This window comes from Stylophora pistillata, chromosome 14, assembly GCF_964205215.1.
Source record: "Stylophora pistillata chromosome 14, jaStyPist1.2, whole genome shotgun sequence".
Taxonomy (NCBI): domain Eukaryota; kingdom Metazoa; phylum Cnidaria; class Anthozoa; order Scleractinia; family Pocilloporidae; genus Stylophora; species Stylophora pistillata.
In genome coordinates, this window is record NC_142532.1 from 11,072,379 (window position 1) to 11,095,874 (window position 23,496).

The following is a 23,496-nucleotide window of genomic DNA, read 5'->3' on the forward strand; positions in this document are numbered from 1 at the left end:
CATGTAGCACGGTTTTTCACGCTCACCTCATATCTTCTGAGGCAAGACATTGATAGATATAGGATTGAGCGCTTATTATTTATCGAAGCAACGTTGGTCTTTGATACAGTGGACTGTGGAATGCTCTGCTCAAGAAATAAGAGTGTGACGGGTTTTACGGCCTTCTCTCAACCTGCTCTGTTCGTGGCTTGCTAGCATTCAAGCTTTATATTTTAACTATCAGCAACAAGAGTCTCATTGCATGACACTGAAAAGTAACGCTTGGGGTATTGTCAACAAGATATTCTTGGAACTAGCAAAAATGAATGCAGTTCATCGTTTGATTCGTCGTCAGAGATATAGGACTAAAGTTTCCTGGTTAGTTTCTAAGCTGTACTTTATCCATGCTGTTCCCATATACTTAATCCTATCTTTTTCACCCTCTATATTTCCGTTGCGTCTCTCTTTTCAGCATAAGATCGGTCTATTCCTTTATGATGTGCCATGAGTGTTATAAGTCTCAAGTCATTTAGGATTTGATGGACAGTATAAGGGACTAGAAGTTCTACTGATAACGCACTTACAAAAGGAATTGATTAATTATTTTTTCAGGGGAAAAAGATACCATAATAAAGTGCATTTCGCAAAAGTTTAGATGAGAAACCTTGGGAAGGGTGACGGGGTTCTTAACGATCACAAAAATCCCACTTCGAGCATTTGTGTAGCTAGTTTGTCCAAGAGAGAAACGCCCCTGGTATCGCGACTAAGTAAAGTTCCAAAATAAAGTATTGCAAGGTTTTATTATTACAGTTACTGTTTCTGAGTGGAGGCAATGTAAGAAGGTTTGGAGTGTATCTCACAGGAAAAATTTAAATCACCTAAAAGTATGACCTAATACAACAAAACTATCTAACTACTGGTGACTATTGTAAGCCGGCCAGATCTGTTTTTCGTTTTCATAGAGGACATTTCGCTACCAATCAGAATTGTACATCAGATCGATCATTTCTCAGGCGGTACCGTAGGTTCTGGTAAATATGTGTAATTATACAAAAAGAACACGGATTTAGAGGCGTATTGAACAACAAATCAACTGCTTATAAAGGTCACTTGGAGTCTATAAAAGGCTGAAGGGATCAGAATTCCTAACATCGACAGGAACTCCGCAAATACGTGGACCACGGACAAATCATGAGTCGGTTTTGTGCAATAAAAGTTATAAATCTAACTAATGTTGAGCCATCTGCGGAAAACATTTCCTCATTATACAATTTCGTAATTAGGTCAAAATTATCAGGGCAAAATCCCGTTAATCTGTCATCTAGAGAAGCTTCACAGATAGCTGCCAAGTTGGCGCACATGCAAAAAAAGAAGAGATTCAGTGTGCGCCCGTCTCAATTCAGACCAACATGAAAAGTGCACTACTCGATTAATTTTCCGCTACGATGTCTAAACAAAACTTTAACGGGGTTTCATAACCTGTCTCCCATACTTACTCTGTTAGAAAACATAGTTTTAATTGATGTTGCAAGAGTTATTAGTTATCGTTAGACAAATCAACCCTTCATGCTTTTGTATTCAGATTAAGGCAGTTTAGTTGGATTATTTATATTTTGATTATTTAGATATTATATTCATTACTATTACTTAAATCGCCTGCGTTCGCCTCGGTTACAATCTTAATAATGACCCCCTCGCACCACTCAAACCTGTTTAACTTTTGAAAATTGGGATTAGAAGCCTTAAGTAGCGCCTCCAAAGTAGATTGAAAAAAACTTCAAAGTTTTCTTTATTTTCCTCTGAATGGAAGACAAGATAAAAGCAATGAGCAACCCTTTTATACAGTGACGATTTTAATTAAAGCAGCATTTGAACATGTTTAACCTTTGCTGTGAGCACTGTTTGTAAATAGATACATTAACTGCATGATTACAAATCATCTTAAAGACGTCTCCACTCCCTTCCGCCTTGGAATGAACATGTGCACGTGCGTGATAGATCATGGTTAACTTAGGGTTAACGTGGGTCAAAGTGGTGAAACGTAGCTAACCTCAGGTAGATGAGGGTTAACGTGGTAAAACATGGCTAACCTTGGGTAGACGGAGGTAAACGTGGTAGAACATGGCTAACCAAGGGTAGTTTCCAATATGAATAAAGGCTGATAGTTTCTAAAGAAACTGTTAGGGGCTGAAACTGAAACTCTTTGGAAACTGAAACTCTTTTGGGCAACAAAGTTGAAATAGTAAATTGGCCACCGTTACGATTATAAAAGCTGACGTTTAGAGCGTTAGTCCTTCGTCATTTGCTCCGACGAAGGGCTAACGCTCGAAACGTCAGCTGTTATAATCGTGACGGTGGCTAATTTACCATTTGAACTTTGTTCTTATATTGAAATTATTTAGTTTCCAATATGCCGACGATACAACATTACACCCTAGCTGTTCTACACCTCAGATCACATCCCAAGCAGAAAGCATGAATGCAACCCTGGCAGGCCTCGGCACCTGGTCAAATGATTCAAACCTGGCCCTGAATTCTAAGAAAACCAAGGCCATTGTTATCTCAACTCCAAAGACGGCTCATGTACATTCTCTCCGAAACCTGGAGTTGGGATTAGAAATCTCCGGTACACCGCTGGAACGTATAAATGTTACAAAACTGCTGGGAGCACACGTTCACTCAAATCTTAAATGGGAATTTCGTATCAGTTCTATTCTTTAATCTTGTTATGCGACTCGGAGAACCTTAAGAAAAATAAGGAACTTTACTAATTTTAAACGACGAAATCATTTGATAGAAACATTAATTCTGTCTAAAATAAGCTACAGTGAAATTGTTTTTTATCCACTACCAAAGTTCCTCTCAGCTAGACTACAAAGGCTCCAGTTCGTAAACAGTATATCTACCATTTTGGATCTTGGCTGGCTACCTATCCTGGAGCTAAGGGACTACTCGCGACTTAAGACTATTTTTAAAGCACTGTATTCTGATAACTGGCCCTCTCATTTAAATTTGCAAGTCGTTAAACCCGTTAGGCATCTCCGTTCCAGTGTTGCTCCAAGGCTTTATGTTCCATTTGTACAAGGCACCTTTCAGCATTCAGCAGCCATGATTTTTAATGAATTGCCAGCAAATATAAGGAATTGCACAGAACATGACTAACCTAGGGTAGTTGGGGGTAAACGTGGTAGAACATGGGTAACCTAGGGTAGATGGGGGTAAACGTGGTAGAACATGGGTAACACAAGGTAGAAGGTGGTAAACGTGGTAGAACACTGGTAACCTATGGACGATTGGGTTAAACGTGGTAGAACATGGTTGACCTAGGGTAGATGGGAGTAAACGTGGTAGAACACGGGTAACTTAGGGTAGATGATGGTAAACATGGTAGAACGTGGCTAGCGTAAGCTTAAAATCAAAAGGGAGCTAAAAAATCCAGTTTCTTCTCACAAAATAATAATTTCTTGGGGGCGTTTTTAATAAAACAATTATTCCACTCGCGCTTGTTGGCTATCTATCATCTCATATCCAACAAGCGCGAGTGGAATAATTGTTAATTATCCAACTACATCTACACGAGTACAAATAACGGCACAAACGAGTACAAATATCACGCGGTATTTGTACTCGTCTATTGTAGAGTACCGGTTAAACAGGTTTTCTCGCATCATGCAAGCGAAGAATTGGATTGTAGTTACGAAAAAAAACAAAAAAAAAAAACAAATGGCGGACAATTTGAATATTTCCGACGACGAAGAGTCAGAATGGCTGGCAAATATAGATCCAAGTTCATTAGATGGGCCTATGGTATTTCGTGGACTGGACTGGACTAGTAAAACGGGGATTCATAAAGCGCGGACTAGTAAAACGTGGACTAGTAAAACGTGGACTAGTAAAATGAGGACTAGTAAAACGAGGACTAGTCAAACGCGGACTAGTAAAACGTGGACTAGTGAAACGCGGACTAGTAAAACGCTGACTGGTAAAACGCGGACTAGTAAAACGCTGACTAGTAAAACGCGGACTAGTAAAACGAGGACTAGTAAAACGCGGACTTAATAACAACAACAACAACAACAAACAATTTCATAAGAGGGCAATCACAAGACTTGATGGCGAGCCAATTTAGTTAGTGACAATCCCTGTTTGACCTTTAAGCTACAAATGGGTTGGACATGCGCCAGATACAAACGATTTTATAAGTCTAGGCTAACAAAGAAATAATTTTATCCTGCAACAGTTCAAAATCTTAAAATACCCTTTCGTCGTAAATTTTACAGCAGAAACGCAGGAATTCGATTAATAAACCTCTCATTAAATCTCCTTGTGTCTAGGTAGAAAGAGTCTCATTGACTTCAGCTTTTCGGTGGAAGGAAAACCGATCGACACACGCCATTACAGAAAACAAACAAGCAGACTGACAACTCCAAAACACATTTTTGCATTCACTTACAATTTGACCTTCCGTGACATTTTAAAACGGAACAGAGGTAAATCTTCGAAGATTAATCGTCGTTGGAAATAAAAAAAATACTTTCCGTAAGATCGCTAACTGTATTTCTTTTTACGAGAAAATCGTCCGATGATCAGTTAACTCGTGTGTGTTTGTCACACCAGTACTGCTGTCATAGTTGTTTATCGAATGCTTCTTTACTCTTCAATCGACAGGTGTCACATCGTGACAGTTACTTATCAAAAGAATGTTTCAAAATGTGCTCGGAAGCCTTAAATTACCCTTACAAATAAAAATGTTTCGGCGAAAGCGTTCTCTTTAATTTGAAGAACCCGAATGATTTAGGGCTACAATTACGAGTTTAATTACGGGAAAATCCTCCTTGAACTTAACAGTTTGATAGCGAGTGAGTTATAAAGAAAACAAACGTTCTTCAAATTAAAGAGAAACCTTTCGCCGAAACATTTTTATTTGTAAAGGCAGTTAGAAGGCTTCCGAACAAATTTTCAAACATTTTTTTGAAAAGTAACTGTCACGATGTGACACCTGTCAATCGAAGAGGAAAGAAGCATACGCTTTTGAAGAAACAGCAGTACTGGTGTGACAAGCACACACGAGTTAACTTATCATGCGATGATTTTCTCGTAAAGAGAAAAACAGAGATCTTACGGAAAGTATTTTTTTATTTCCAACGACGATTAATCTTCGAAGATTTACCTCTGTTCCGTTTTAAAATGTCACGGAAAGTCAAATTGTAAGTGAATGCAAATATGTGTTTTGGAGTTGTCAGTCTGCTTGTTTGTTTTCTATAATGCGTGTGTAAATCGGTCTTTCTTCCACCGAAAAGCTGAAGTCAATGAGACTCGTTCTACCTAGACACAAGGAGATTTAATGAGACTTTCATTCATCGAATTCCTGCGTTTCTGTCGTGAAATTTACGACAAAAGTGTATTTTAAGATTTTGAACTGCTGCTAAATAAAATTATTTCTTTGTTAGCCTAAACTTATAAAATCGTTTGTATCTGGCGCATGTCAAACCCATTTGTAGCTTAAAGGTCAAACAGGGATTGTCGCTCACTGAGTTGGCTCGCCATTAAGTCTTGTGATCGCCTTCGTATGAAATTGTCTTTTTTGTTGTTGTTGTTGTTCAGTCCGCGTTTTACTAGTCAGCGTTTTACTAGTCAGCGTTTTACTAGTCCGCGTTTTACTAGTCAGCGTTTTACTAGTCCGCTTTTACTAGTCCGCGTTTTACTAGTCCTCGTTTTACTAGTCAGTGTTTTACTAGTCAGCGTTTTACTAGTCAGCGTTTTACTAGTCAGCGTTTTACTAGTCAGCGTTTAACTAGTCTTCGTTTTACTAGTCCACGTTTTACTAGTCCTCGTTTTACTAGTCCTCGTTTTACTAGTCCGCGTTTTACTAGTCCTTGTTTTACTAGTCAGCGTTTTACTAGTCCGCGTTTTACTAGTCCTCGTTTTACTAGTCCGCGTTTTACTAGTCCGTGCTTTACTAGTCCACGTTTTACTAGTCCTCGTTTTACTAGTCCAGTCCAGTTCAATCCAGTCTAGTCCAGTCCACGAAATACCATGTGCCCGTTAGATGAGTCGAAAGAAGAAAAACCGCTTGACGACCAGAAAATTTCTTCATTTAATGAAGAAAATAGAAACAGCAACACAACAACGCGCCAACTCCCTTCCGCTTCTCATACTTCTGTCTCGCACTCCCCGTAAATAAATATCCGCGAAATTCGCCCGCACTGAAATAACAGTTTGGCGTGTTGGATAATAAATAACTTATTATTCGTTTTGTTGTGTAGTATCGCTGAGTATTTTTACTCGTTATTTGTATTTTGACTCGCCTTACGGGCTCGTCAAAATACGGCACAATTCGTAAAAATACTCAGCGATACTACACAACAAAACGTCTAAAAAGATATATATATTTATTATTAGGACGTGATATGGACTAGCCTCCTGCGCAGACGTTCTTAGGCATCGTCACACAATCATTCCTCCCCCAGGAATGAGTGCGTGACGATGCCCAAGAACGTCTGCGCACGAGGCCAGGTATTGACCTAACATGAACGCTTTATCGGGAGACGATGGAGACACGGGATTGTGTCAGGACAACACTTTTGAACACAAATCCTAATGGTGGGTGCTGTCCTTGGCTATAGTTGGTAGCTACGAGTAGTATTTAACTCTTAGATGTCAGGGTAAGCTAGATTTTTCAAAGGAAAATTCCATTACTCAGTTCATAGCTCCTTCTGCCCGAACATGCGGTTGCAATACATGAGTGCGATAGAGTACTGCATTGGACTTCAAACGATCCTCAACAGCTTTCGAAATCCACTTTGAAGTCATTTGAAATATATGTGTAATGAATGTTTCTATTTTTTTTTTCAATGTGTGTCCTCATTGTAGTCCCTGAAGTGTTGGAAGGAATAGATGCTTTCGAATGCTGGCGGTTGGAACTCTTGGGACGCAAATTGATCACATCAAATATCACGCTTTTCAGGATCAATGCTTCCTAAAGGTTTGCGAACCACTTTCGTTACGTTAGTTTTGTTAAAGTTTCAAATCCTCTGCTATTCTAGTGCACTATTCAGACCAAGCATCTTTTCTTTCGAGATATTTTGATGATTTCGCCGATTTCGGCGCATATGGTTTATTTGAGGTCGACAGTTGCATGATCGCCACAAACCAACCCTCTGAATTTGCCGAAAGTCTCAGTTTTTAAATTTTCTGTCACTGGCGTACGTGTTTGCGAGATCAGCCTGAGAAAGATGAACAAAAAGGGGTTGATAGTCTGTTGTTTGGATCACTGCTCAGGATATTTAATTGGTTTGTAGGTTGGTACAGAGGTAGTTTTCACAAAACTTTGTCTGAAATGAACCTCACTATGGTTACAACCTGCAACAAAGTAACACTGATGTATATACAGTATCAAAGGGCAGAAAATCGTACAACTTCATCACAAAAAGTCCTGAGGTTTGGTTTTGTAAAGAATTAATCTCTATTTTGAAAATATAGACCGCTGTATACTGTTGTTATCGAACTTTTCGCGGTAAAATCCGCCATTTTGAAAATGAGTTAAGCTCTACCAAAGCACTCTGAGTATTTCCTATTTCGTGCAGCGAGTGCGGCAGTGGTTTAGTCGTCTGTCTTACCTTCTTTTCCAACGGAAGGCAAGATTTCCATATAACCCCATACCTTAATTATGCATAGGGTGTTGCAAAGAAACCTTTATATTTAGCCTTAATGAAATTAATGGATGCATGTATTGGGTTATATGGAAATCTTTCCCAACGGAACTCAATCAAGGTTAAAAACCAATGATTTCTTCATGTATTTCGTTGGTCAATGAATAAACTTTTATTAGCTTTTGTTGTTCTTATCACTCAGATGCAACTAGCTTGTGATGTTACATACATTGTTAAAAAACTTAACACTTAGTATAATTTTGTCATAGTGTTGCTAGGATATCTAAAAGATGGTAATACTGCAGCACATCTTATTGATAGTTTACGCAGTGATTCATGACCTTTATTTCTTTTAGTAGTGGCAAATTGTGGGGTGTTTCCAAAACTAAGATTTAAGATCACCCCTCTCACCTCAAATGATATTCTGTCCGAGCGCTGGATTGCGGGTATAGCTGTTATTTTAAGAGAAATTTTTTTTATAGAGGGGGGAGGAGTCGTAATTAATGTTAAAAACTCTGATTGGTCTATAGTTATTAGTTTTGATGGCCTGTTTTCTAATTGCTTATGATGCGTGAAATGCGTCATTCAAATGCGCAAACTTCTCTTACTATCATTGGTAATCACAACCATGGTGTGTGAAAGTTCGTGAGGATTATGTTGGCTGTTCAAAGAGTTGGCTTTGAAAATAAACAAATGATAGGAGAAAAGGTATTACTGAAATAAATGAATCATTGCTATGGTAACATCTTATGTTTTTTTTTGCTTTGAAAGAAGTAAAGCCAAGTAAGACATAATAAGGATGGCTTTATTTGAAATAACTAACATTGATAGTTAATTGCATGGTAAACCTTAGATGTTAGGTAACAACAATAATGTAGTTTAATAAAAATGGTTATGAATAGTTAAAAAATAGTTTGAAATTAGCAAAAATATAAAGTGAACAACATACAAAGAGAAATCTAATAGAGCTTATGAAGTAAAACAAGTGGAATTTTCCACTTTCACCTATGAAACAAATAATTCCTATTCATCAATCAAACCAATAGTTGTATCAAGTGTTAAAAAAACATTAACATTACTTTGTAGTTTGCAGTTTGCAGTTTGCAGTTAGGTAACAACAATAATGTATTTTAATAAAAATGGTTATGAATAGTTAAAAAAGTAGTTTGAAAATAGCAAAAATATAGAGTGAAAACACAAAGAGAAATCTAATAGAGCTTATGAAGTAAAACAAGTGGAGTTTTCCACTTTCACCTATGAAACAAATAATTCCTATTCATCAATCAAACCAATAGTTGCATCAAGTGTTAAAAAAACATTAACACTACTTTGCAGTTTTCAGGTGCCATGGGTAACAAAAACCATTATTTCAAATGATCAGAAAATTAACATGAATTTTTTTTTAATATACTTCTAACAGAACTTTTAGAGTAAAAGAAAATGATTAATTTAAAGACCTATTCACATTTTGGAAAGTGGTTATAAATTATTGTCAGCTTATAAAAAGAGAATTACTTAATATGATTCACACTGATTTGATCACCTCTTTGGCATTTTTGTCATTGAATACAACGGTTCCTTCCACAGTAAGAAGCAGTTCAGTGAGATCATCATCACTAAGGTCTGCAAATTCTTTCACCACTTCCCCATCCTGTTCCTTTGTAATAGTATACAGTTGTTTAATCATATCAAATATATCTAGGGAAGTCATATCTTTCTCAGTGATGGTAAGAATACTGGCCGTTATTTTACTGCAACATTTGGTCTTCAGTTGCATTAGGCCACACTCAGAATATTTGAGGATTTTCTTGTCACGCTGGGGATTTTTGTGGCAAGATTGGGCCATTTCTTTCCCGTGAGGTCATGAGTCAGCGGTGTTGTTAGTAGGCTTTCTCAAAATTAAAAATGGGTGACACAAGTGTCAAATTTGAAACAACTGTTCTCTCTGCCCTGCAGCTGGCTCAGGATGAGCTGATAATTGATGGAATGGAAAGCTCAGAAACAAACGAGGCTTTCTGTGAGTTAAAAATGTTGTTGTCTTCAGTTTCAAAAAGGCATTTTGGAGGTATTCGACAACAACACAAGCATGTCACCGTGGCAGCATTTCCTATGCTGACAAGTATTTCAAATTGATGGTATAAAAAATTTATGTGATGAGTGGTCCCAAGGTGTGGAGTGAAAAATCCATGGAGAGTTATTGTTTTGGAAAATCTCAGCAGGGATCTATTTGGTATGGTTCAACAAATTGCTACCAGAAGCTCTTACGGGGCTACCACGCACAGGACAAGGAATTGCATTGCAATGGTTTTCACCAAGGAAAGGAAGGTGCAACGTCTGTTTTGTGAGATTATGGATTGTGAAGTCGAAGGAGAAAAATTCCTTAAGAGATCAGCAAGTGGAAAAGTGAAAGTGTAAGCTATAATCAATGAGGAAAAGGAATTTGGTGTGCCTTTAATTTTACAACTGAAGAGATCACATTTGATTTCTTTTATGGGGCATGGAATGAATATGGCTGGCCTCAACATATCTAGGACTCATAGAAAACACAATTACTCAAACAATTTTTTTTCAAGTGGTTGTTTATTCTCAACAGTTTAAATTGTGGGAACAATAATTATTTTATTTTTCATAATCTTAATGTGTAAAATATATAACATTCATAATTTCAGTGTTAATAAATAATGTGAAAAATAATGTGAAAGTTTTTTGGAATGCTTGCCAGTCTCTGGGGGTTTACATTAGACCCCTGGCATTAGCTACTAAACTCTTAGCCTGAGCAGTCAGTTTACCTTGCTTTATACAATCATCAGTGGTCTGCTGTATGGGATGACTGCAGAAAGTACATTTAGCCTCCCCTTGTAGTTTCTGATTGCCACAGTGGCAAAATTGAATTGAATTGAATTGAATTGAATCTTTATTAAGTCATAAGATAAATAATCACATATCCTATGTTACAACATTAAAAGAAGGTATATATATAAATTACAGAGAAAATCAAGATAAAAATTATAAGACTAGATTATGTTTAAAAATTAAGCGATTAACAAACGTGTTTTTGAACCTATCAGTGTTTATTTTAGGATGGTGACTTGTCTCTTTCCTCAGATTGTACTTGGTTGATTTCTTTTTTGGCATTATAGCTCTTAAAGGGTGTATTGTGTTATTAAAAACATTCTTGAAGATACGTGTGTCCTGTTGAACTAACAATTCATAAACATTAATGTGGTCGGATGTATACTTGCGCTTATAACATCGATCTAAGAAACATTGGATTGTTGTTAATTCGGAATTTAAATTTACAGCGCCAAATACGGACAGCCCGTATAATATATTTGGTAGAACCAGATTATGTGGCAGTAAAGCATCGTGCAGGGATATACTTATTCTTGGTGGGTTTGTGTTTAACCAAATCGCACCCATTTTCCCTAAGCCAGACAAGGTAGATGTACTCATGTCTGAATACCTGTACCCATCGTCTTGAACGGTGGGTGTTTCGTGCAAATCTGGCGAGAGAAACATGCTTAGATTCTCTGCCCTCCATTGTATTGATCCCAAGCCCCACACCAAGCTCCTGTTTAATTTGATTTGTGTGAGCTGCCACACAATGGCCAATAGTCCAAGTAGTTGGAGAGACTGATGAAAAGAGTTCACATGCCCTAAAGTAATTGCGTGTGATGCCTGTGAAACTCGTGACCTCTTCATCTGTCACTTTAATTCTATTGAATATAGACACAGAGTCCCTTAGGTTCACAGCAATAGTAGCAAACACATGCAAAGCAAAACTATGAACTGGCTGGTCATCTTCTAATTCAAGAGCAGAAAGCAATATCATGAATTGATGAGACATTATCAAGGATTCTTTCCCTGTAAACCTGTACTCAAGGTCCTTGTTTTTCAAACGGCCATCACAGAACCACTTCCTCACCTTTTTAGCAAGTCTTGTGGCCTTTAGGGTAAACCTTACTGTTTCGAAATACCTTTTAAAGCAGCTTGAGGCAGGAGTGTCATTGACACTCTCACAGCTACTTACATTGGTATGTGCTAACACATATTTCAAGACTGTTGCATGCCACTGTTGCCATGCATTGTTTTTAACATGCAAGCATTCCACCTTAACTTTGTCAATCGCTTTACCTAGCAAGGGGGGGAATTCCTGTCGAGACTTTTTTTGTGCAATGAATGAAGTTACCTTCTGTCTAATGGTAGCTGGCTTGAGGTGCGAACTTGAACTGCTAAACTCTTCTTTCTTTTTAGCTACAGCACCTGCTATTGCAATTCTCTGTGCATAACCCCAGGGTTGCCATTTGTTTGAGTTTTTAACCCCAAAAGTGGCAGTAACATCACCAATGTCATCTTTCTTGACATTAGCGAATGACGAGAAATATTTTGCAGAATTGGAAAGTTCACCGGCGAGAAATTCTAAGTATTTCATGTCATTTGGGAACGTTTCAAAAGAAAATGATACTCTAATGTCCTTGCCGTCAACATATACTGAAGTTTTCTATTTACTTCATTCATTTCGTCAGCTAACTTACACACATAGCATCTGATGGGTTCACAATCCTCTTTACAGTTTGCTCCCAGTAAAAGAAAATTTTCTTCGTGGCTACAGACTCTAGGACCACAATTAAGAAAGCTCAACAACCAGCTTAAGGCTATGTCATCTTTGCCAAAGGGGGCCCAATCCCCCCCAATGGCAACCTTAAAAGATCCCATCTCATTGCCAAACCAGTTAAGTTTATCAATATGGTTCTTATCAGCTTTTAAGTAGAACTGAGCTAGTCTCAAAAGCAATTCAGTGTGTTCTCTAGACTTCCCATCTACTTTCTCTGCATCATCCAAACCATCACACAGGGTTTCTCTCACATCATGTAATGTGTCAATATTAATGGCATTTACCTTAACCATCAATTGCTTGTAGGGCATGAGTTTGGGAATTAGGCAACTCTTCATAAATTTAACATGGCTTTTGCCTGTATTGTCTTCATTGCTGGTCATACTCAAAGATGACCTGATGCTGTTATACTTAGCTTTGCTGACAAGACCATCTTTATACAATACATTTACACTTCTGACAAAATTAACATCACTGTTTTCAAATTCCTTTACATTTTCATTTACAATATTAGGAATAACTCTTTCTTTCAAAACAGGGGAAACTGAACACATCTCCCTGAGTTGATCTACAGGAGCACCTGTTGTAACAGTTGCAAAAAGCCCATAATAGGCTGGCTTCATGTTGTTTGGGCTTCCTCCATGGATTTCCATAGCTACCCGTCTAGTCTTGTCTTTCTTTGTATTGGAAGTTCTCTTTGGGCCACTTATATCTCCTTTCTCAGAGAGGGTTGTTGGAGATTGTAGTCTCTTCCCAACAAGGGAAAAGGGAAATATATTTTCTTTATTGGATTTCCTCTTTGCATCTAATAAAGTAAATGACTCAACTTAAAGGGGTCACCAAAATGTCAGTAAACAAGCCCAATTAAATATTTATTAAAAAAGCTAGCCCAATTATTGGAATCATCAGTTCCACCATCCTGAGGTACATTGTGTATCTGATCATAATTACACAGTATCAAAATATGTAGCTGGGGAGAGATGGGGACGGGGGGAAGGGGCAAAAAAACAATATCTTACGAATGGGGGTTCTAAGGAAAAACCAAACATGACATACCCACTGTTGCACCAGCCCTCCTCCCTGTAAGGTATGGCCAGTCCCTTATGCGTATAATAAAGAGTTGTTCTTGTTCATGCAAGTCACATACCTTGTACATGTTGTTTAACTCGCTTGTGCTTCTATCAATATAATTCACCTATATGGTAAGAGAATAATTTGTGAGTACACATAAATAAATAAATCACCACTTCCCACCTTTGATCACCCTGTCTCCTGAATTGCTACAGGTATTTTGCCATTGTCCATGTTTTTAAATGGTAATAACCATAATTGAAACAAAAGAAAATCAAAATTACACTGTAACATATAGGTAAATAAATGCTTGTAAAAGTTATACACACGAGTTTAATTTATGAAATACAGCATTTTGGATGCAGGAAGGCTATAACACTTTCTTACCCTATCTTGAAGACGTTTTAGTTTTGTCCGCTTCCTGCTCAGGTTGGTGTTTGCTTCTAGCATCTTTTTCACGATCTCATCTTGCTCCAATTTCTTTGATGCCCTATATTTACCTATGGGGAATCGTGTCTAAAAACTCATTCTACATGCCATCATTTCCTCTCAAAGGTACACCACATATGGAAGCTGAAAGGCAAAAATGAAAAATGAGGTTTACCTATAACAACTTTGCTGAAAACTTGGGCGCAAATCCAAAATTTGGAAAAGAACAAACTCTTACCTTAGTAATAGTCTTCGTATTGTAGCTTCAATATGCTAAAAAACGTTCTTTGAAGCCAAACATTGCCAAAAACGATTCAGCTATAGTCCCTTTCAGTATTGACTGCTATTGACTGCAAAAGCACAGAGTTGTCTACAGCTAATCCACGGCAAGTTTGGTATCAAATGAAAGATCAAGCGATGAAGAAGCCAGAACATTTAATTTCAGGTGCCAAAACTTGACCCCCGGAGACTGGGGAGCATTCAAAAAAGCTTCATTTCAGTCTCTTGCTTTTGGACTGCGCGGCCAATATGGCAGCCAAAATCTTTTTTGCACATTTCTGTGGCCAGAAATGACGTGCAAAATCCCCAGCATGTTACTGTCCATAACTTTCGAGTGGCACTTGTTGTGGGCTCAATAAGATTGAACTTGGATAATTCCTTCTGGTGGGAATTGCAGTTTCAATTGTTGTTTTTTCTCTAAAACAACAACTTCTCAATCTGTCAGCCTCATTTATTGTACTGTTTTTCATTAAAGTTGAATAGTTTGCACCATTAAATTCTTTAATGGCAACATTTGATATTTTGTAACATTGCCCTGATTTTATTTTACTTGTGTCCTGTTTCCGCAAGATCAGCAGTAGAGATCTACTGTTATCTGTAAACAGGACTTCTTGTTTAGTCAAAGTTTTTCTGTGAACATTCACCAGTTTCCACAGCACCAGGGTATTATTTTCTTGACCTTGAATTTCCTCTACTGAGTTGTCTGTTGCTTCCATGGTTTCTTTGTTTATTTGCTGGTGGTCAAAATCTGTCTCACTTCTGTGGGGATCTTGAATTTATGTTCTTTTGTTGAAAATCAATTCTTCCTTTTTGCTGTCTTATGGTTTTTCTTTAGTTGGAACTTCTGTGTTGGGTCATTCCACAGTATTTTGCATGTCACGGAGGGGACAATTCAGAAGAGAATATCGTCGATAGCTCCCCAGCTCAATATAATTCAGTTCACTGAGGACTTCTAATGGATAGAACAGCTAATGATTTTTTTAAATCAAACTATTTCCAAACGACTTCTTCCACATGTGGGGGGAATTAGTCATTCATTTAGACTGTCACAGAGGGGACCAGAGAAACTATGAAAACTGAAAGTTAAAATTTAATTTCAGATTTCTGTGAATGTATAACGGCAACAACAATAATTTAGTACATAGTTTATTTAGATGTTAATCAACAATAAAACTGCCTTAAATGGAAAAGGCCTTCCTCCTCTCTTACATTCTACAGGAACAGTGAGTGCTCGAGGTTATTGTCACGGAGGGGACCTTTTGTCCAATAGGCAGCAGTGATCAATTTGAACAGTGAACAATTTGAATGTAATTTTTTGACCAAATATCTTGTTTCCCATAAATTCCGGTTACAAATATCGCGGAAATTAAAGAGTCGGCGATTTTTCATATGTTACTTGCTACGATATATTTTATAATATTCGTTCACTGGCATTAAAATGTAAACTGGAAAATGTATCATTTTCAAGTTGCTTATTGTGACAGTTGTTTAAACTGCTGTCATTCAAAATTTGGTAGATATAAAGTGGAAAGTTAACAAATGTTGCTACCAAAATCACTTTTGTATACCAGTTAAGGGGGGATTCTACCTAAAAAAAGTGCATTTTTTCAAATAATTGTAGGAATTTAAGTTTTGGTCACAACTATCTAAAACTATATATCACTGGAAAGCTTATGAACTATATTTTTCAAAAAAAGGTGTTATGTCACACCTGCAGCAAATGTAACCTGACACCGGTCATTTCAATTAACAACTTGTAGTGTCTCACCTATATGTACTTGAGTAAAGATTGTTAGAAACTGTTTCAATGAAATACCAATATTTTGCTGTTATTCTAAAGAATATTGAATACTTGTTGGGATGAGTGAAGGATTTCAAGAATTTTTTAAATTTGACATCACAGCACTGGTGTCAAGTTACACATCTAACACATGATCACTATTTGTTTAATCATTTCTTTAGAAAGACCTCTATGGCATTTTCCTTTACTCATCCCAAATAACTCAATTAGATCAGCAATCCCTAAAAATTTCAGGTCCATAGCTCTCATACTTCTTGAGTAATCTTTTCTCAAGTATTAAAAAATACGTTTTGAGAAAAAAAGGCCTAAAGTTACAAGATTTTAAAATTAAACACCTCCTGTATTCAAATTATGAAGTCAATGAGTAGCCATAAGTTCAAATATAATTAGGATAGGCAAGAGCAAGAGTTAGAATGCCCCAGCTTCATATAAAACATCTTCTTTTTCACGAAGAGCCGCTTCTCTTTGAGTACGGATAAGCTGCAATCCCTGCCGGCGCTTCTTCTCCTTGGCCGTTGCCTGCTTATCAGCTTTCCGAAGCCTTGAATTATCTCTTAGTCGAAATGCATCCTCAGTAAATGCACCTCCAGGAATTGAAAGCCTTTCCATCAATCTTTCTCTGCTTTCTGCACCTCTGTGGAAGTGGCAGACTGCAGACGCAGCAGCACACCGGACAACTTTCACTCCATGGTGTTTATGTTTGGGACACCGGACCCAAACCATTGCGTTGATGCTTTCATTTGGGTTCTGGGTTTTTCCTCGTACACATCTTTCTAAAAGTTTACTGTCACTTAATGACACAAATGTGGGTTTTAGAGTCTCCACGAAGACTTCGGGCAAACAGTCATCTCCTTTGTAGGTACTGGTTCCTGTTGCCTGGTCCTGTTGCCATTTGCACCATGATGAATCACCTGGTGGACAGAAGCGGTGTTGTTTAGCATTGTCAGTTGAATTTACACAGTGATGGAGAATGGCAATAATATTTTTTTTCATAGCATAAACTGCAATGTCAACCTCCCGTTCAGAGGGATTTGCCTTGGTCAAGGTGTTTTGCCGGATTGCTAGGCCATAGTACCTTTGAAGCTGCTTGATCTTTCCTTCTGTAAGCCGGCCACGCCCTCCTATAGGTTTTCCATCAGCAAGTTTACCCTTACTGCATGCCTTCAAATTCATTAAATGTTTGCCCATCCTTTTCTGCACATGGCCTACACAATCCAGTTTAATAACTTCACAGTCATCATAGGCATGTTGAACAGTGTTAAAGGCCTTACTGTCCCCGTCTGACACCATCCATTTGTACCTCATGTTATGAAGTTCGATGGATCTATTCCAAAGAACAGAAGCTCCAGTCTGCTTCCATAGCAGGTGAACTTCCTTCGAAGTTGATGTCACAAACTCCAGATGCAACATGCTCCCTCCTCCATTCTTCAAACTCTTCCACATTCCCTTCACATTGTGAGTTCTTTAGGGAGCACTTACGGCAAGATTTAGACATCACGTGATAGTCTAAAACTTCTCCTGTGTCAATTGAGATGACGAAAACAACACCTGTTAGTGATGTGAAACCTCTTTTGGCCCAAGTGCCATCAAAGCTAACAGCAGCATCAATTATTGTGGTGCTGTCTGAGATGCCATTTTCCTCCATGATTAGCTTTCGGAGCCTTTGGCCTGCACCTTTTAGTTCTTCTTTTGCTTCACTTTCCAGTGCTTCCAAAATTACATCAACTTGCTTGTAGTAAGCAGCTCTTGACAAACAAGGCATGTTCATTATCGCACAGAAAGAAGAGAGTCCCTCGTAGCCACTTCCAGTTTCTATTGAGTGGTAGACAGCTCTCCGGTTGACATCAAATGATTTGCCTTTCTTGGCAAGGTTGGGTGATGTCTGCCAAGGAGTACTTTCATCACAAGAATTGCAGTGAATGGAGAGATCTGACATCAGTCCATAACGGCTAGCGGTATTTTCTTCAATAGTAAGGTCTCCTATATTAAAAACATGACGGAAAAGGATGCTATTAGCTATAGTTACTGAACCAAACAGAACCACAATGTTGGAGCATTAGTTCACACCTCCATAAATGTGTACAAGTGTTGCAGTGAAGAAAGATCAGAAAAAATGATTAAACAATAATAAAACTCCTTTTCTGCAAATAATTCTAACTATCGTTTTTCTTTAGGTTCAAGGGGCTGAAAAGCATATTTATGATGTGTGATATTTTTCTCACCTTCTTCGCATTTGTGTAAAGTTGAGAGCACAGAAGAGAAGCTCTTTAGATCAACGAGCCTGTATCCTTTTTCTACCTCAGCTACCTCGAAAACTTTTTTGTTTTCATCAGAACTTGAAGAAGACTCATCTTCTGAGCTCTGGAATCTCATCTTCTTCCTTGAAGAACTAGGAAGCTGATCGCTTTCTTCGCCAAAATCTCACAGATCAGACTGATCGTGCGAAGTTCCTGGGGTCGGTTCGTTTGGTTCACTCTTCCTGTTGCAACCGCTTTTCTTCAGTAATTGCGCTTTTTTACGATCTCCTCCATGCCCCTTTCTTTTCCTAGTTTTCCTGTAAACGGTTCTTTTCTTCTTTCCAGTCATTCCAGCACAAAAGGAGTTCAATATTTCGCAATAGACCGGTTCACGCTCTTGAGTGCATGCTGGGTAATTAGGGCAAGCAAATCCAAAATGGCGGACACGCTCGGCTACACTCTTTTGCTTGATCTGAATACTTAATGAATATCGGCTTTGTTTCAGAACTGGTCGCAATTTTTAGTATTGACAGTTCAAGATAAAAGTCACAGCTACATTTTGAGCTCTGTATTTTCGATTTTAATGCGTCAAAAAATAAGATATATAATGGTTAACTACCGATGTTGTGTTGGAGGTTGTAACAACGACTCAAGATATCCAAAAAAGATAGTGAAACGGTCACATGTCGAAAATCTTCGCTGGCATTTTATTCCGAAGGATCCAAAGAAAAGAGCCCAATGGATTGCCAGCATATCCAAAGGACTTGTTGGATTCGAACCCGGCAACTACAAGACTGTTTGTTCGAATCACTTTCAATATGGAAAGCCAACGTACTCCTCACCAACTCCAACTTTGTATATGGTGCCAAGTGACTCTAACAAACCTTCACCCAAGAAAAGAAAGCTTGTGGCAAGACACGAAGTTGTCTCTACTGCTGAGGCATCCAATAACTCAAGCTTCAAAGAAGAAGGAACTCAATGCTTGATAATAAATCCGCTAACATACGGAAGTATGAAGTTTGCTGATTTAACAACAGAGCAAGATGTCCAGCGTTTCACTGGATTCCCTAACGTAGAAACATTTCAATTGATGTTTAATACACTCTTTGAAAAAGCCATGTGTATGCACTACTGGAAAGGAGACAAAGAAAGTGCTTTGAAGGACACCACCAAGCCCAGGTCAAATAATGTACAGAGAGCTCTAACCTTGGAGCAAGAGTTTTTGCTAACCATGATGCGAATCAAGCTAGGACTCTTTGTATTTGATCTGGCTTTAAGGTTCAAAGTTTCCGAGGCGACTGTCAGCTCTGTCTTTACCACTTGGGTTAAGCTGATGTCTAAAGAATTAAAGTGGATGATTTCCTGGCCAGATAGGTATTTAATTCAAAGAAATATGCCTGATATGTTTCGACGATATTACAGAAAGTGTAGAGTCATCATTGACTGCACAGAACTATTCTCTGAAACCCCATCAAGCTTAGAGAATGCGGCAATGTGTTGGTCAAATTACAAACAACACTACACGTTAAAGTTTTTGATAGGGATAACACCAAATGGCCACATATCATTTGTCTCTGAGACCTTCAGTGGGAGGTCATCTGATGTTTTTATTGTAGAAAACAGTGGTTTCTTAAACTATCTTCAGCCACATGACCAAGTTATGGCAGACAGGGGATTCAAGATTCATGACCTGTTAGCATACTACCAATGTTCTCTAACAATTCCACCCTCCAAGCATTCCAATCTCCAGATGTCAGGTGCTGATGTTAGGAACACATCACTTATTGCTAATGTACGGATTTATGTCGAGCAGGCTATCAAGCGAATTAAAGACTTTGCTATGTTAAAGCAAGAAATTCCCATTAGCATTCTTTCCCATTTGGATGACATAATCATCATTTGTGCAGCAATATGTAATATGAAAAAGCCTTTGAGTACATAGATTTCATTTCATCAATTATGTTTGCATTTTGTACCAGTCCAAAATGTTCCCATTCAATTTTCTCACAGGTTATAAGCTATGGTAGTCAAGTTTATTTACACATCTTCTAGAATACAATTCCTTTATGGAATTACACAAACATGTTTGTATATAGCTACAACAATGTTCAAACAATAACTTTGAAACTTTAGTAATACTAAATACTATAATGTTTTGGTTTCATCCGCACTATTTTGTACTATTTAGTAGTTTGTTGAGGTCATATTGCTTCCACTCTATAATTTTAATCATTATCTATTGCTTGTTCATTGCAAAATCTGCAAATGAATGTTGATTCTTGTTCAAAATTTGAGCAGGCCCAGTGAAACCATAGCATACAACATTCACACTGAACACTGTTTTCATCATCACATTCAATTTCATCTGGCTCAAGACAGGGTTTTTCACAGACAGCACAATAATAAATAGGCCTAGTACCTAGCAACACCCTAGCAACATAAGTCTTGAAAAAAATTGTTAGATTTGGTATGATATCTTGCCACAGTTTTAAATCAAACTCAATAATTTCAATATGAGCACCACTAAGTGGAGTCCAAACAACAAAAAAGGTTTTAGGACATCCTGTTAGGGCCATTTGTCCTTGTATCTGGTAATAATAACTGTGGGTTCTCTTGAGCATGATATTCCCATTCACTAATTCTAGATAAGTTGTATTGTTCCAATGCTCATCAAATTTCATGTCTGCAAGTGAGTATGGACATTTATACTCAATACAAGAATGACCACAGCAATCGCAGTGAAAAATACCATCTGGGGTAGCTCCCACAAAAGGGTAAGTTTTAGATATAAACAAGCCACAAGTCTGAAGCTTTGCATTTTTGTGTTTTTTGGATTCTTGTGCAAAGAATGATGCAGCAGCATCTCTCTCATGTTCTCTTCCCCATTTAATGGCAGGTATCATTGACAGATCGGTACAATCTAAAATTCGCTCAAGAAGAGGTGTTACTTTGCAATTTGGCTTTCTTTTTCTAAGAATTGTTTTTGTCTTTGTGTATACTTCATGAAAATGAGATGCAGTTATTCTACCTTTTCTTTGCTCTTTCCATATACTGGAGTTAGCCTGATCCCTTGTGGCCTTTTCTAATTCTTTAATGCTACTGTCATTGAAAGATAATTGTTCCAGAAATTGTCTCACTAATTCATCAGCATCTACACCATTGTTTTTAGAGGATATATCATCAGCTATAATTTGTAGTGATGGGGGAACATCATCAGAAGTTGGTGGTGCATATGAAATATGGATGACAGCATCAGGATTTATGTTTCGAAGAGAAGCTAGAAACTTTTGCTTGCTTTCTTCGGTAACAACCCTCAAGGATTCTGGCCGAGGATCAAAGTTCTGTTTTTCCTTGCTATTAATAGCATAACTTGGGTTTTCTTTGACTACCTTGTGGCTTTGGAACACCATGTCCTTTAATTTCATGGGTTGGATGTCTTTCTTGCTAGTATTATTCCACACACATGCCTTATCTGTGCAGGAAGGATCTGTGAAACCTTTCTGGTTGGCAAACTCAACTTTATATAAAAGGGCTATGACATGATTACAGCACTGACTGTATCCAGCTGTACAGCTACAATATGCCCCAAGAATTTCACCGGGAGATTTACAAATTATCCACACTTTATGAGGTTCTTCGCGAATTCTTTGAGATGGAGTGACAGATGCAAACAACAGAACTTTGTCTTGTCCATGAATTGTTTTTGAGTATACAGTGTGCACAAAACCACTTTTAAAGTATGAATACGCTTTTCTGATTTTATATTGACCAATATAGTCAGTGTCGAAAGCTTTTTTTCCAAGTATAAACGAGAATATTTGACCAATGTTTGTATGCGGCCACTTTGTTACACAGTCCTCCCAATCGACCATGGATAACGGATCCTTTATACCGCATGTGCGTAGTAGTTCTACATGTTCATTTTGTAGTGACTTGGCTTGGCTTTCGGCCGAATCTCGAATAGGCGTTTTATGTTCAAAAGCTACCAAAGCACGAGCAGCAAGATCCGAGTGTGTCCCTCCAGAGGGCAAACCTCGCTGTTTAAGATAAAACTGCAATTCCCCACATGAAAGTTCCAAAAAATCTTCGAGGTGCGTGGCCATGATCGTGTTGTTGGGATATTGAACTGTCAACGACTTTTGAGCGAGATGGCAATAACATAAAGAGCTCAAAATGTAGCTGTGACTTCTATATTGAACTATAAGTATTCAGATCGAGCAAAAGAGTGTTGTTCGTATCCGCCATTTTGGATTTGCTTGCCCTTATTACCCAGCATGCACTCAAGAGCGTGAACCGGTCTATACACTGTGACAACTTTCACACAAAAATCTCTCACTCGTCTCCAGTGTTACTCTTTCAATTTCTTATTTTCCCCTTCATGTAAGACAGCACAAGGATTCTAAGGGGCGTTTCAGGCTTGTTTGACATATTTTGAGCTCCAAACAGGCTGGTAAACAAGTAAGAAACAAAAAATGCTGTTTTGGTTGCCATGGAAACGAGATTTCTATTTAGATACCTCTTCTTTTCTAACGTAATTTCTCATTTATATTTTAAAATTTTTCGGTAAAAACGATCGTCAGTGTAAAGTCGAATAGTTGAACCTCGCATTTCTGAAGAAAACAAAAAAACAATATTTTGAGCTAATTTCAGGTAGAATCCCCCCTTAATATAATTAGCTTACCTGATGCCCTTAATTTCTGCATATAGCCTGATACCAAAGTCCTTTCTCAATTTGTTCCTTTATTAGTTAGTTGCCATCCTGAGCATTTAGTTAATGTGTGTGTTCCGTGCAGTCCAGTGGCACAGATGGTACAACTTGTGTCAAACAGCAGTTTATCTTTGGTATTAATCAACCATAGAGACATTAGTGTCATTAGTAAGGGTAGATATTTGACTCTCAATTGTAGAACAGGTATAATGATTGACCTTGGGGTCGCGGCGTTCATCCAGACCTTGTAGTTCGCACTGTTGTCTGTGAGGGTCGCACTTGAACGACTTCATTAGATGCTTCTGCCTCTTCTGACACATCTTCTCCAATCTCAGCTGACTGTCCTACTGTTGTCTGATCCCCATAGTCCAAACAATCAATGACACAACTAGAATATTCATCTTCATCCAGTGCCACAACATCATCCTCAATTCGAACATTCTCAGCTTTACGCTATATGCCACTGACTTCAATTTAGCACTGAAGTTGTGCATCAACAAAATTGAAGGGGAGGAGTTGATCTTGAGCGTAGATGGAGACTGTCAGTTTCTTCTCAGTTGGTTTTATGTTCTTATATTTTGCCAAAAAGAAGGATGCTTCTGGTAGACGAAATGGCTGGTATCCTGGTTTGATTACTACAAATGCAGCTTTACAAAACAAATTCAAAGAGGAGGGAGCAACAGGATCTTCGTTGAAAGCAGATGCCATGCTGAGCAGTTTATCAA

At 38.0% G+C, this 23,496-nt stretch overlaps 1 long non-coding RNA gene and 2 pseudogenes across 7 annotated transcripts in view; 1 reads left to right on the forward strand and 2 right to left on the reverse strand.

Moving 5' to 3' along the window:
* Positions 1-6,486: 6,486 nt before the first annotated feature.
* The window catches only part of LOC111332550 (uncharacterized), a 60,077-nt gene continuing 43,067 nt past the window's right edge, over positions 6,487-23,496 (forward strand). For 3 of the 6 annotated variants that reach the window (XR_015995164.1, XR_015995162.1, XR_015995165.1), the window contains exons 1-2: positions 6,487-6,582; positions 6,853-6,964. This is a non-coding gene — a long non-coding RNA (uncharacterized LOC111332550). Of the gene's footprint in view, positions 6,645-6,852; positions 6,965-7,280; positions 8,983-9,587; positions 10,812-23,496 lie in introns of those variants that run through there. The other 3 variants (XR_015995160.1, XR_015995163.1, XR_015995161.1) reach the window with 3 other exon arrangements.
* Positions 8,982-14,752, reverse strand: LOC148716512 (uncharacterized; annotated as a pseudogene).
* On the reverse strand, positions 15,683-18,419 carry LOC148716513 (uncharacterized; annotated as a pseudogene). Its single transcript, XR_015995157.1, has 2 exons — positions 18,049-18,419; positions 15,683-17,806 (listed from the first exon to the last, which is right to left on the reverse strand). The product of XR_015995157.1 is annotated as an uncharacterized LOC148716513 (transcript).